Genomic DNA, 13244 nt, shown 5'->3' with positions numbered 1-13244 from the left:
CATCATTAATACTCTTACGACAATTCCCCCTCCTCGAACAACCTCCATCTCTCTCATACATTCCCAATACCGTTGTCCTTGATATTACACATTTAAGTCTCTCAATATTAGTACTCGTGCGACAATTTCCCCCTCGCGCGGTCTCCACCTCTCGTTACTCATACGTTCTCAATAATATAACGTCATCCTCGGTACCACCACTAATTGAAAATTCCCAACGCATCGTCGATCCGCCTCTCAGCTCCGCGATAGGCCGCAAACAAACGAGGAAAAAACTCCGTTTCTCTCTCGCGGTTAATCTTATTCTCTCATACATATATATACAATCCATATTTATATTACGATTATAATACATACTTACATGCGCGCACACTTAGTTGCGCCAATTGTTGCCAACGCGCTCTCTTCTTTTTCTCTCCTCCTCGTACGCGGCTGACGAAACGACACCGCTTTTCCTCCCATACTTACGATGAGCGTAAAAAAAAACATCTCGTCGTCATCGTTATCATTAAACACATCGTAATAACCGCTTTCGTTAAAATTCACCATGTACTCCTGTCGCCTGCTAATCTCGATCGGCTTCTTCTTTTCGTAGAGTACCTCCAATAACAGATTATATGCCATCCCTCGATAATGATGACATACGCACCCCTCTATTATCTTTTTAGGCGAAATCTCACATTGAGGCGGAACTCGACAACCGCGCCTCTTTAATTGATTGGAAATCGGTGCGTATTGTCCTCTCACAACGTAGTCCGTCACATTGACCGATAGATATGCCGTGACATTTCGCAATGGAGAGGATGTTAAATCTTCCAGCGAATGACACCAACACATCTCATCGTCGTCGATCATTCGTGTCTTACATATCTGGCACCGATTCACCACTTTAACGGTTCTCGCCATCGTAAACACAAGGCAACAAATATCGCTCAGAAAATCGCCTCGACGACAACGAGTCAAACCACAACATTCTACAAAACAGGATAAGCGGGCATACACGATATATCCTCATAATAACCTAGACGTAAAAACACGTCTAAGACGATATAACAAACCGCGACATCCCGCGAACCAGGACGCGCTAGGCCCCGCGGAAAACGACGCGAGACGCGCCTAATCGCGACGTTATGAAAAGCCGACAAATCGCAACATCCTGTCAACAACGCGAGTCGCCTCGACGACGCGACGCAACATCCTGTCAACAACGCGAGTCGCCTCGACGGCGCGACTAATCGCGACGTTCGCGCCCAAGGCTGCGCGAAAGCGCTAGACCGCGCGGAAAACGTTAGGGCGGCACGACGCGACTAATCGCGACGTTCGCGCCCAAGGCTGCGCGAAAAGCGCTAGACCACGGCCTCGACGACGCGCCTAATCGCGACGTTATGAAAAGCCGACAAATCGCAACATCCTGTCAACAACGCGAGTCGCCTCGACGACGCGACGCAACATCCTGTCAACAACGCGAGTCGCCTCGACGGCGCGACGAATCGCGACGTTCGCGCCCAAGGCTGCGCGAAAGCGCTAGACCGCGCGGAAAACGTTAGGGCGGCACGACGCGACTAATCGCGACGTTCGCGCCCAAGGCTGCGCGAAAGCGCTAGACCGCGCGGAAAACGTTAGGGCGGCGTCGAGAACGCGCCCAAGGCTGCGCGAAAAGCGCTAGACCGCGCGGAAAAACGTTAGGGCGGCGTCGAGAACGCGCCCAAGGCTGCGCGAAAAGACCCGGGGAATCCCCGCGACCGCATTACCGACAAACCTGTCACAACGACCGCCAGAGGGATCCACCTTCTCCCTCCTCGGATACGAACCCTCTGAAGAAAGAGAATCGTCTTACCGACTGAAGGAGCATCTTACCGACTGAAAGGGGGTCCGAGGCCCCCTTAGGATCCTACGATTTCCCCTCTCACCCCGAACCCCCCCCACGCCCCTCGGCCCCCCTTTGTTATCCTACTCTCTTTTGTTATTGCCATCGTGAACACTACTGATTTTTGAGGTTATGTGCATCAAATGCCAAATCGTATGGCATTTTAAAAAGCCAAATGTCAACGCTTTAAAACCGCAAAAGGGCGGGAAGATATATAAAATTTAAATTGTTATTTCGGTTGTATGAAATCTAAAGCTCAGAACTTTTTTGTACACCTAATATATATATATATATATATATATATAATAGTGTATATATATATATATATTGTCGCGTTCGCGGCGTTACTTCCCGTGATCGCGATACTCGGCGGAGCGCTCTCGGAAAGGAAGAACACTGTTTTAGGAAAGACTCGCTCTTTATTAAACCAACGGTACAGAAACGCGTCCGGCCACCGCAGAATCTGGCCGTCAAATCCGAAAAACAGTCGGAGAACGACGCGTTGCCAAGGGCCGATCCTCTATTCAAACTCTTATCGATTGATATTGATTATCTTTTAGCAGCGCCGAACGGAATACCGTACGGCCGCAACACTGCCCCCCTCTTCATAAAATTGTCGTCCCGACAATTCTTCCTCTTTCAAGAACTTCCTCTTAGGAAAAGACTTCTGGGCTTCTGGCGACTTCCTGCCCTACCCTGGACTGCTGCCTCAGGTTACCGGGCGCCGCTACTTCCAATCCCAGTCTTCTCTACTCTTCAGAAGAATCTTGTTCTTGAAATTCTCGCGCGTTTCACTCTTGACTCTTCGTCTTGAGCTTTGCGCATTTCTCTCTTCTATTTTTCGGGCAAAGTGGGGGTAATCGTCGTGGACCCTTTCGTCTTTCTAAAAGACACACTAAGCCCCTGCCTCGGCATTCGCCCATCGTCCCCCGGAAAAACCACGACTCGGAAAACCGGGGGCGAGGCAGACTTCTTTTCAGTTTGAAGCACGAACTTGAAGATCTTGCTTGGTGCTCAGGCTCGAGGATCTCCCCATGACGCTTCTCACGACGGAAGGAAGCTTAAAGAAAGATAAAACAGAACACAGTAACTCAAAACAATTAACAAGAAATAAAAGTAATGTCGATATTGGAAAACCGGGCCCCGAAAACCTCTTCTTAAAATTCTTCAGGATTGCTCTTATAATTCGAGCAATCTTTAACCTCTTTAAAATCAAAATTTCTCCGCTCTTTTAAACAATTCTCCCTAATAATTTTAATAGCCAAAGCCCTTTCTACCGCGGCCCTCAAAGACGTTAACCCTTCTAGCTGCAATGTCTGTTTAACATTCACATCAGACAATGCAACTACAAATTGAGAACAAGCAATTTTGTCACGAACTCCAGGAGAACATTCAGGATAAGCTAATCGAGATAAACACTCGATATCCGAGCCTAATGCAGCTAAATCTTCTCCGAATTTCTGTTTTCGATTCGTAAATTGATAATAATAATTTTGCGAGGATAAATTTTCTCCAAAACGTAGCTCTAAACGCGCGACCAAATTTTTAAATTGAGAGTTCTCAAAATCCGTGCCCCCTTCCAAAATCGCACGCGCTTTTCCTCGGAGACATGACGCTAATACGACAGCCTTCTCTGCGTTTCCTAAATTATTCGCCCGCGCAATTAAATTAAACTGCGTAAGATATTCGCGCAACAGAACACTACCGTCGTAAATATCGGGCTTAAGTTTCAAGTCGGAATTAAAATTTGAAAAAGTAAATGACTGGCCTGATATCGGACGTTGCGAAATCTCTTCCTGCGGGCATTGAAAATGTTTCCGTCTCTCGACGAGCGCGCTCCTCCCTCAGAGAGCGAAGCTCCTCCAGCGTTAAGCGAAGAATCTCCTCCAAGTTCGGAGACGCCTCCGGCCCTTCCGCTCGAGTACAGGCCCTTTTTCTCGCAGAGATCACTCTCCGACCTTTCGCCTCTTCCTGTCCAGTCCCCATCTCTTCTGTTTGTCGCTCCGCCATTATCTCTCACACACACACACACACACACGAATCGAAAAATTTGATCCCGGACGAGCCCCCAAAATTGTCGCGTTCGCGGCGTTACTTCCCGTGATCGCGATACTCGGCGGAGCGCTCTCGGAAAGGAAGAACACTGTTTTAGGAAAGACTCGCTCTTTATTAAACCAACGGTACAGAAACGCGTTCGGCCACCGCAGAATCTGGCCGTCAAATCTGAAAAACGACGGAGAACGACGCGTTGCCAAGGGCCGATCCTCTATTCAAACTCTTATCGATTGATATTGATTATCTTTTAGCAGCGCCGAACGGAATACCGTACGGCCGCAACAATATATATATATATATATATATATATATATATATATATAACAGAATTTTACCCTGACACTTTAAGACCTAACCATCTGATCCTATCAAATAATAGCTGTGAAGATCTCAGCCCTGTCTCTAGCATTGTCAGTGGTGTTATCAGATGCTAAAATTAAAGTGTCATCAGCACAACAAATCAGCCTCGCAGCCATTGGGATGAGGTGTGCGGAGTATGAAATCATATCCGACGTTTCATAATAAAGATCCAAGAATAGAACCTTGCGAAACGCCGCAAAACATCTTAACTCCATTAAGTTGTCCATTTTCAGCAAAGATAACAGATCTCCCACTAAAGTAGTTATGTAAAGTAGCTCGTATACATAACGGAAGGCCGAAATTCGGTCTTCTTGGCAATATCTAAGATCCATGAAATCGAGTTGAAGGCGCCTGTTATATCAAGGCAAACCGCAATTACACAACATTCAGCAATGACTTTTTCAAAAAGTTTATCAATGATATCCAATAGACAGATGGGAAGAAAGGAAGAAGGTATATTCGCTGCTTTATTTGGTTTTTTAAGTAAAACAAGGCATGTTTTCCAACCATCAGGAAAATAACCTTTAAAAAGACAGTTTGTAAAAAGGGAACAAAGATCAGTACGAATATAATCATAAACTAAGGCCAAGATCCGATGCGTAATTCCGTCTGGACCAGGTGCTCTTCCATTGTTAACTCTTTCGAAGAGAGGATCCAATTCGTCAGCGAGAATGGCAAGTGCCTCGTACCTCATCTCGTATGATACATCCCGAGTCCAAGGAAAAAACCCCCAACAATGAAGAGAATTAATTCCGGATTCAGGATTTCGCATACAAGAAGAGAGATGTTTCTCAATTTTCCCATTATTATTTTGTAAGGGTTACTCAAGGGTAAACCTCACTATCTATGAATCTCATAAGTTCTGACTATGCTTTATCCTTGGCTCTGAGGAAGGCCTTCCTAAGATTTCTCATGCTCAAAACAAGTTTTGTGTGCAAAAGCTCCCAAATACATCTATCCTTTCGGACGTGGACGCGGTCTCCATGTCTTACGTTCAATATTTAAGTTCTCGATTTCTTCATTCCACCAATAAACCTTCGTCCCCCGGAACGTGATACTCGGCATGCTGGCATCGCAAGCACTTCTGATGATTCTGCTTAAAGAGTCTATTCGGTCATCCAGACCAAATAGGTTTCTTAGACCAGGAGTTAACAATAACAGTTGCTTTAAAAAGATCAAGATTAATTTTCTTTACACTCCATAATGAAAAAAGGTGCGAGAGACAGGTTTATACAGTCTGATTTCATCGAAACGAAATGGCTAAATGACCAGATTCGCTGTCCAAGTTATTTAGAATGTGTCATCCTCCAATTTGGTGTATGATATGTTGCGAGCATCAGGATAAATCAACAACTGAGAAAGGCTGACAGGCTGACCCTATCAGAGACATAAATGGCTGCCTTTCGTCGCCGGTTTAAAGAACCATTTATCATTTAAGTCAGCGGTCGGCAAGTGAGCACTGCTCGCGGGCGCTCAGTGCCCGCGGGCAACAGTCGAGCGCGCTGGGGCTAGCGTTAGGCGGCTAGACGCAATAAAGTGAGGAGAGGGGATAGCAGGAACGTCTGTTCGTTGAACGTGCTATTCAAGAAGTAAAAAAATATTGTGTTGTACAAATTCAGATCCAGAATTAGCATAAATTAGTAACTATCTATATTTTAAATAAGCCATTCTTACAATAATATTAAATAAGCAACTTTTATAACATTTAATTATAATAATATTTGATTCATATTCCGTTCAGTTTTCCGATATTATACAATATATCAGGTATTATTGTTTTGGCACAACTTAAACGAATTATTGCAAAATTCAAATGTGAATCTGTTAACTGTTCGCGTAATCGCGATTTATTTAATTTCATAATAGAAAATAATTGTTCACATGAATATGTAGAACCGAACATACTCATTATTTGAACATACTTATTATTTTTGCAGCACGAGCATGTAGTCGAGGAAAACGTTCTTGAGATATATATGAATAAAATTGTACGATGTCAGTAATTGTATCAAGACGATTTTTAAGAGCAGTGTCACATTTTAAATCTATTAATTCTAATTGTATATCTGCGGGAACAATATTAATATCAACAGGTAAAAGGTGTGATAAAAATAAGTAAGTCTTCTTCTAAAACATGCATTTCCCTAAATCGACAATCAAATTCATTATATAATAATTGAAGTGAATTTATATATTCTTCATATTGCTTATCTTGAATGTGCATGGCAACAGATAATAAATTTGAAAAATGCAACAACTGTCGAGATTGAAATTGACTGATCCATAAATTAAATTTCATTTTAAAAGATCTAATTTGATCAAACATATGAATAATTAATTTATCTTTGCCTTGTAAAGAGTAATTTAATGTATTTAAATGATGTATTTAAGTGATATCCGCAAGAATGGCGAGATTGGCAATCCAGGAAGGCTGTGATAATTCAGACACAGACTTATCTTTCATTTCTAAAAATATAATTATTTCTTCGCGTAAATGAAAGAAACGCTGAAGAGTTTTACCTCGACTAAACCATCGTTTCGCAAAAATAGGAGATATCGGTATAATCTGACTCTAAAGAAGATAAAAATTCGCGAAATTGACGATGATTCAATCCAGTAGTTCTAATAAAATTTACAACTTTAATTACAATTTTCATTACTTCGTTATACTTTAAAGATTTTGCACATAATGCCTCTTGATGGATGATACAATGAATATCGAATGTATTTCTTGTTTTGATTGTACTAGTTTAGACTTTAAATGTCCTACGAAGCCCATATTGTGTCCAATCATTGCTGCAGTACCATTCAGTAGCAACTGAAGTTAATTTATCCCAAGATAGATTTATGTTTTCTATTGCTTCTTCAACGCTAAACAATATATCTTCTCCAGTCGTAGTACTTTTCAGAGATATTATATTTAAAAATTTCTCAATAATAGAGAGATTGCTATCCACGCTACGAATAAAAATTGCCAATTGTGCAGTATCAACGATATCAGTACTCTCATCAAGAGCTAATGAAAAAGCAATAAAATTGTTTGCTTTTAGTATCAATTGTCGCTCGAGATCTTCAGATAATTTTTCAATGCGACGTACTACAGTTCGAGAAGAGAGACTAATTGATTTAATTTATTGATATTGAGATTTATTGAGACATATTGATTAAATTTATTAATATCATTAGGATATATTGTTTCTGCGGCAATTTCTAAACATTGTTTGACCAAATGGACCAATGCTAAATGGACGTGATTCACGTACAATAAGATGAGCAATTTTGTAACTGGTACATACAATGCAGGCTTACTTAATTCCGATTCTTCTTTCTGTATTAGAATAATATCTTTATTAAATGTAATGTGAAACCTGATAAAAAATTTTTTATGTAAAAACACATATATATATATATATATATATTTATATATATTTATATATATTTATACATGTTTATATGCATATATGTTCTTATACGAAAAATTTTTTACCGGGTATAATTAAATATAATGAATTAAATTAAAACTGACTAAAAAACGCATATTTTATATTATAATAGTATGTATATTATAAAAATTATTTTATTGTTGGAAACAGCTGATTTTAAATCGTGCAAAAGTTGAATTCGCTCCGATCCTTCTATCTTGTCATAAATGGCTCCATGTTTTGTGTTATAATGTCTTCCGATATTATATTTCTTTGAATTCATAATGGTTCCACAGATCAAACATTGCGTTTGATTATTATGCTTGATTATGAATCACTTCTCTTCCCATGAAGAACTGTCCGAACTTGAACTTAAGGTTCTTCTCCTTTATCCATTACAAACGTTAAATTATAAGATTACAAATGTATCTGACTGTTCTAGACAAGATACAATTTAATTATACTCTTGCTTAGTTATTGTTTTTCTTTTATTTTGAGCGTTTAGCAGATTAATATTAGCAGATGTTTATTTTGAAATTGTTGGAAATTTTCTTCGCAGAAAAAGAACTATTCTTCTGGATTTAAAAATATAATTTTAAAGCGCTAAGTGTGATATATGTATTCATAATTTTATGGTTGTATTGTAAGTTATATTTTAATACATTGTTATTGTTTATATTATTGTTTTATTTTCTTTGTTATATTTAAATTTTCGTTAAACATATTTAAATGTATTAATTATATAATTTTTAATTTAGCACAAATTTTGACAACTTACAATATTTAAAAATAGAGATAAGCATTTTAATTAAAATTTTCCTATAATGAATGCTTATTATTATTATTAGGACAATCAAAACATGCTAGAGCATATTTCTTTATTTGATTGATAAAAAAATTAACTAGATATAAGTTGAATTCATAAGAATTTATGCATTTTAAGTCTTATATATATTACAATATATTTTTGCATATTTCATCTTTAAACGGTTTAGTTAAACTGTTATAAAAAAATTTTATGATGTTACAAGATTCAAGTACTAGTAGTTTAAGACTTCACTATCGTTCATATATACACGCAACGCTATTTTTGTAAGTGTGAATTTTATCCCAAGAAAAATATTAGATACGCTCCTGAGATGTGCACACAAGCGAGCGCTCGCGGGCGCTCGCGGGCACCCGTGCTCAATTTCAGCGTTTTGCCGACCCCTGATTTAAGTACTCAGCGACCGCACGCCAACCGATCGCTCACCGTACACACCGTGGCGATGCGGCCATCCGTCAATCACCTGGAGGCCTCATCAAATGAGACGGGAAACCCGGCCGCCGACCCGAACATCACTCCAGTGCACATCGTATGGGCCAGTCCGGTCCCCGAGTAATCTCGGATCTGCCACTGCCTCTGTCGCATCGACTTATAATCGAGACTCGACCGTCGAAAAGAGAACAGACCGTCTCCAAAGTCGCCGTCACCAGGCTTGTCTATGATCTTGCCGCCACCTGTCATCGTCGATGTCGGACAAGGAAGGACCATAGAGATGCCTTACTTCGCGGTACACGTGTCGCGGGTATACAATGCCCGATTCGGGAGCAAACGCTTCATCCTACGATTTGACCGTGATGATGTATGTATGTGTAAATATATTCGTGAATTTATGTAAATATATCCGTTATTAATTTCACATTATCCGATTATTTCTTCTGTTGTTCTTCCTTAAAGCGAGGGAGAGGTGTAATGATACGCCTCCCGCGTACCGTTCTAAGTATAAGTATAAGTGCGCCCGCTACTGAACACACCAATCGACGCACGCGCCCGAGATACCAAACGCACCGACTGTTGCGCGCGCAACCGAACATGCACTCGCTACGTGCGTGTCATACAAATATTTTTAACTAACAAAATAGCGGGTCGCCGACGACCCGCTATTTTGTTAGTTAAAAATAACAAACGCGGCCGCGTATATAAATCCGGTCGATCCATGATAAAAAAATCAGACCGATCCGATCCTTCGACCTGTTCACATTTATGATCGATACCGAAAACCTAGACCAGGATCCTGATCTCCGCCGAGCATACTCGACCAGATATCATCCATCTGAAAAAGTAAAAAAATCGGGACAGAACATTCTCAGTCCCCGTCAAGCATACTTGGCTCTCGCTTCCTCGAGACAGAACATTCTCAGTCTCAACATATCTTGACTAACGATACGAGCAAATCGGGACGCAACATTCTCAATCCCCGACAAGCATACTTGTCACTCGTTTCCTCCTATCTTCCAACTCCGAGACGGAATATCCTCGATTTCATCATTCTTATCAAGCTCACGAGACGGAGTATTCTCGGTCTTTGACAAATATACTTGTCTCTCGTGTCGAATCCACGAACAGGAGCGAGCATTCTCTCTCCTGGCATTCAAACGCGCATCGACCACGCGGCAAAACCAAATAACGCAGCATACACTGCAAACGCTACAAAACGAACCGCCGTTCAGCCAATCACGCGCCTACGCGTAAGCCCCGACACGAACCAATCTTTCGCTCCGACGCACGCGCCGCGCATACTTCGCGCGCATCGAAATCCACACAGCGAACAGCACGTAACATCTGCCGATAAGCGAACTAATTTCTTCAATTTCTTCAATTTCTTTTTTTTTTTATCACTCTCACCTCACATTCTCTTTCATCTGACTCTTATTTACATAGTGAATCAAACGAAAGCTATCCCGAACAACCCAACGAAACGGGCATTGCGACACCGTCGGGAGAAGTTTAATAAGCGGATTCTTCGCGAAACCGGACACGCCGAAAAACTCGCGGAGCAGTTGATAGACGTAGAACTGAGACTAGCTAACATCTCTCTACACCAATACGCCATCGCCCTCCGCTCCGCGGCCGACTTTGAGAAACAGTGCACTCCAGAGCACTTCGACGTGGAAAAATTCTACGATCTCGTCCGTCAATTTCTCTTCGCTCTCTCACCCATCCACCTCCTGGCACCTTCTTCATTAAAAGAAGATTCAAACCCGACAGTCAATTTTGGGATCAAATCTCAAAATACCAAATTACCGATACCATCCCCATGTACATTTCTCGTGATCCTCTTTCCTATCTCGTCCCAGTCAAGGCTTTCCGCAGCATTCACCCTGATCCCCCGCCACACTTGCAACCCGATCCCATCGACATGCTCGCGATCACCAAATTTTTACCCCAATTGGAACAATTGGGTATATAAAATCCAGATTTTCTTTTGTTTGTTATTTTATTATTATTCAAAATTTACGTATAAAAATTTTTTCTTTTTTGTAACCAGTATTTCAACACTTTAATGTACACAGTAAAATTTGCGAATAACATTGTAATTCTTTTTTTTTATTATTATTATTAAATCAGTTAACTCGAATTCCGTCTCAATTTATTTACCATAAAACTTGACCCCGAACCATTCACGGCTCCCTGAGGATCGCACGATGTCCATCCTTGGTAGAAAAAGAGATAAGATATAAAGAGATTCAGTTCTCTGACCAAAAAACGGACCACCGATAGTGCGGGCGCAGGTAAGGGTTATAACGTCACCGACACTGACCCGATTCCTGCCCCCTTAACGCGCGTTCGACTCGCGGATCGACCTCACGACGTCGTTCCGTGAGAACAGAAAAGGTTCCGTGCGTCCACCCGAGTTTTCCTCCTCCTGACGAAAGGTATTATCTTTCCTCTAGAACCACGGACATAACAACATCAAATAAATATATTCTTTTACCAACATCCGAGTCAATTAACCTTATTAATTTCCGAACCCGGCAACCATCGAGCACCTCCGCGCATCCGAACTTGCACGCCACGCCCGGTGAGGATGGACCATTATAAAACTAATTTGCAATAGTCTCAGCGATATTATTATTAATCCTACCATTATTATTTTCCCTAGAAGGATTTAAAAGGTCCAACGCGTTTGGAGAATATTTTGATGATGGGTGAAGAGTTTATCGGAGAGAGCGATTTAGAGGAGCGGTTTCTCAGACGAAAGGACCAAGGGGCTGATGAGAACAAATCTCATTGCTCACTCTATGTTTATCCGATATTTACCTATTGCCTTACAGATGGGGCAGCAAATAATAGCTTTATAGTACTGTTGTACCCCGGATGGGCTACAACGATAATATTAGAGCTAGTTCGTTAAGCCTAAGGAGTTGGGACTCCGAGCAGGATCAAAAGAATGGAAGGAAATCTTCTTGAATTCACTAACACACTTTCTTTTTAATTGGTTTATTTAATAAATGCACAAATTCTTGAGTTTAGTATTTCTTATTTTATTACTTTACACACGGTTAAACGTCGGCGGGTGACTCGGCGCGTATCGCGTTACTCTGGCGGCCGACGATCGAGTATGTCACCTGAGATGCTGATAGTACGGCTCGCGTGAGCTTCGCCGCGCTTTTGTAATATCTTGCGCGATAATTATAATAATGATTCCGAACGACACGTTATTCTTGATTCTCTCGACTCCGCCTTGTAACCTGTTATATAGTCTGATCGATGTCCGATCAGCATTCTGATCGATTGCGTCGATCGGTTGCGTGATATTGATTAATCAATATTATGCTCGGTTTGATCATCAAATTTAGGAATTTGTTTTTTAATAGAATAGACTTTTTCGCAATGTTTTCGCGTGATGCATTTCTGCGGTCTTTCGAAAGGCTGGTCGCAATTTCGGCGGTCACACATTTGTGTCGTCTTTCGAAAGACTTTTCGAGATTCATGCGACCTAATTTTGTTGCCATGCGGACTACTTTTATTATTGGTTGTTATTTTATTATTGGTTGTAGATCTGGCTACAACAGTATTTTAAGCTTGTGTTCAGTGCTCTCACAATTAAAGCATGAGCCTGACCTGTCCTCAGAATTGGGAGAGCGGTGATGTATATAACCAAAAGCAAAACACTTAAAACATGTGAAAGATCTGTAACGGAGCATCCGAAAGGTACTCCGTTGCCAGCGCACGCTATACGGCCCGCACCATCCGAAGCCGCCCGAACATCCCCGATCGCGACCGAACAATACACGCGCACCTCTGAGCTGTCACGTGTTGACGACGTGACCGATCAACTGTTTTACTTGACAACGGTTAATAAACTAAACGTTGACACGTGGCGTGGAAATGGGTATAAATACCCGACGAATTTCACGTAAGAGAGAGACCTGTCCGCTCATCTGACCTGTCCGTTCCAAAACACCGATCTGATCAGAACAGCGAGATAAGATTCTCCCAAAGAATACCGAGCGTTCTCCGTATTCTTGTTCTCTCCTTCTCGAAAAATCGGAGTGTTCTCGGGTTTTTCGCTACACAAGAATACCGAGTGTTCTTCGTATTCTCGTTTTTTCCTTCTCGAAAAATCGGAGTGTTCTCGGATTTTTCTCCCCACGATAATACCGAATGTTCTCAGTATTTTCGTTTCATTTCATCCAGAAAGTCGGAGTGTTCTCGGACTTCTTACGAAATATCAGACGCACGCGACTTCAATACTCCGGCGTATTCGAAAGTT

Source organism: Pogonomyrmex barbatus, unplaced genomic scaffold (assembly GCF_055798465.1).
Source record: "Pogonomyrmex barbatus isolate J1 unplaced genomic scaffold, ASM5579846v1 scaffold4, whole genome shotgun sequence".
In the NCBI taxonomy this organism is placed as follows: domain Eukaryota; kingdom Metazoa; phylum Arthropoda; class Insecta; order Hymenoptera; family Formicidae; genus Pogonomyrmex; species Pogonomyrmex barbatus.
The sequence above is the reverse complement of the archived record's forward strand: the minus strand, read 5'-3'. Positions refer to the sequence as shown.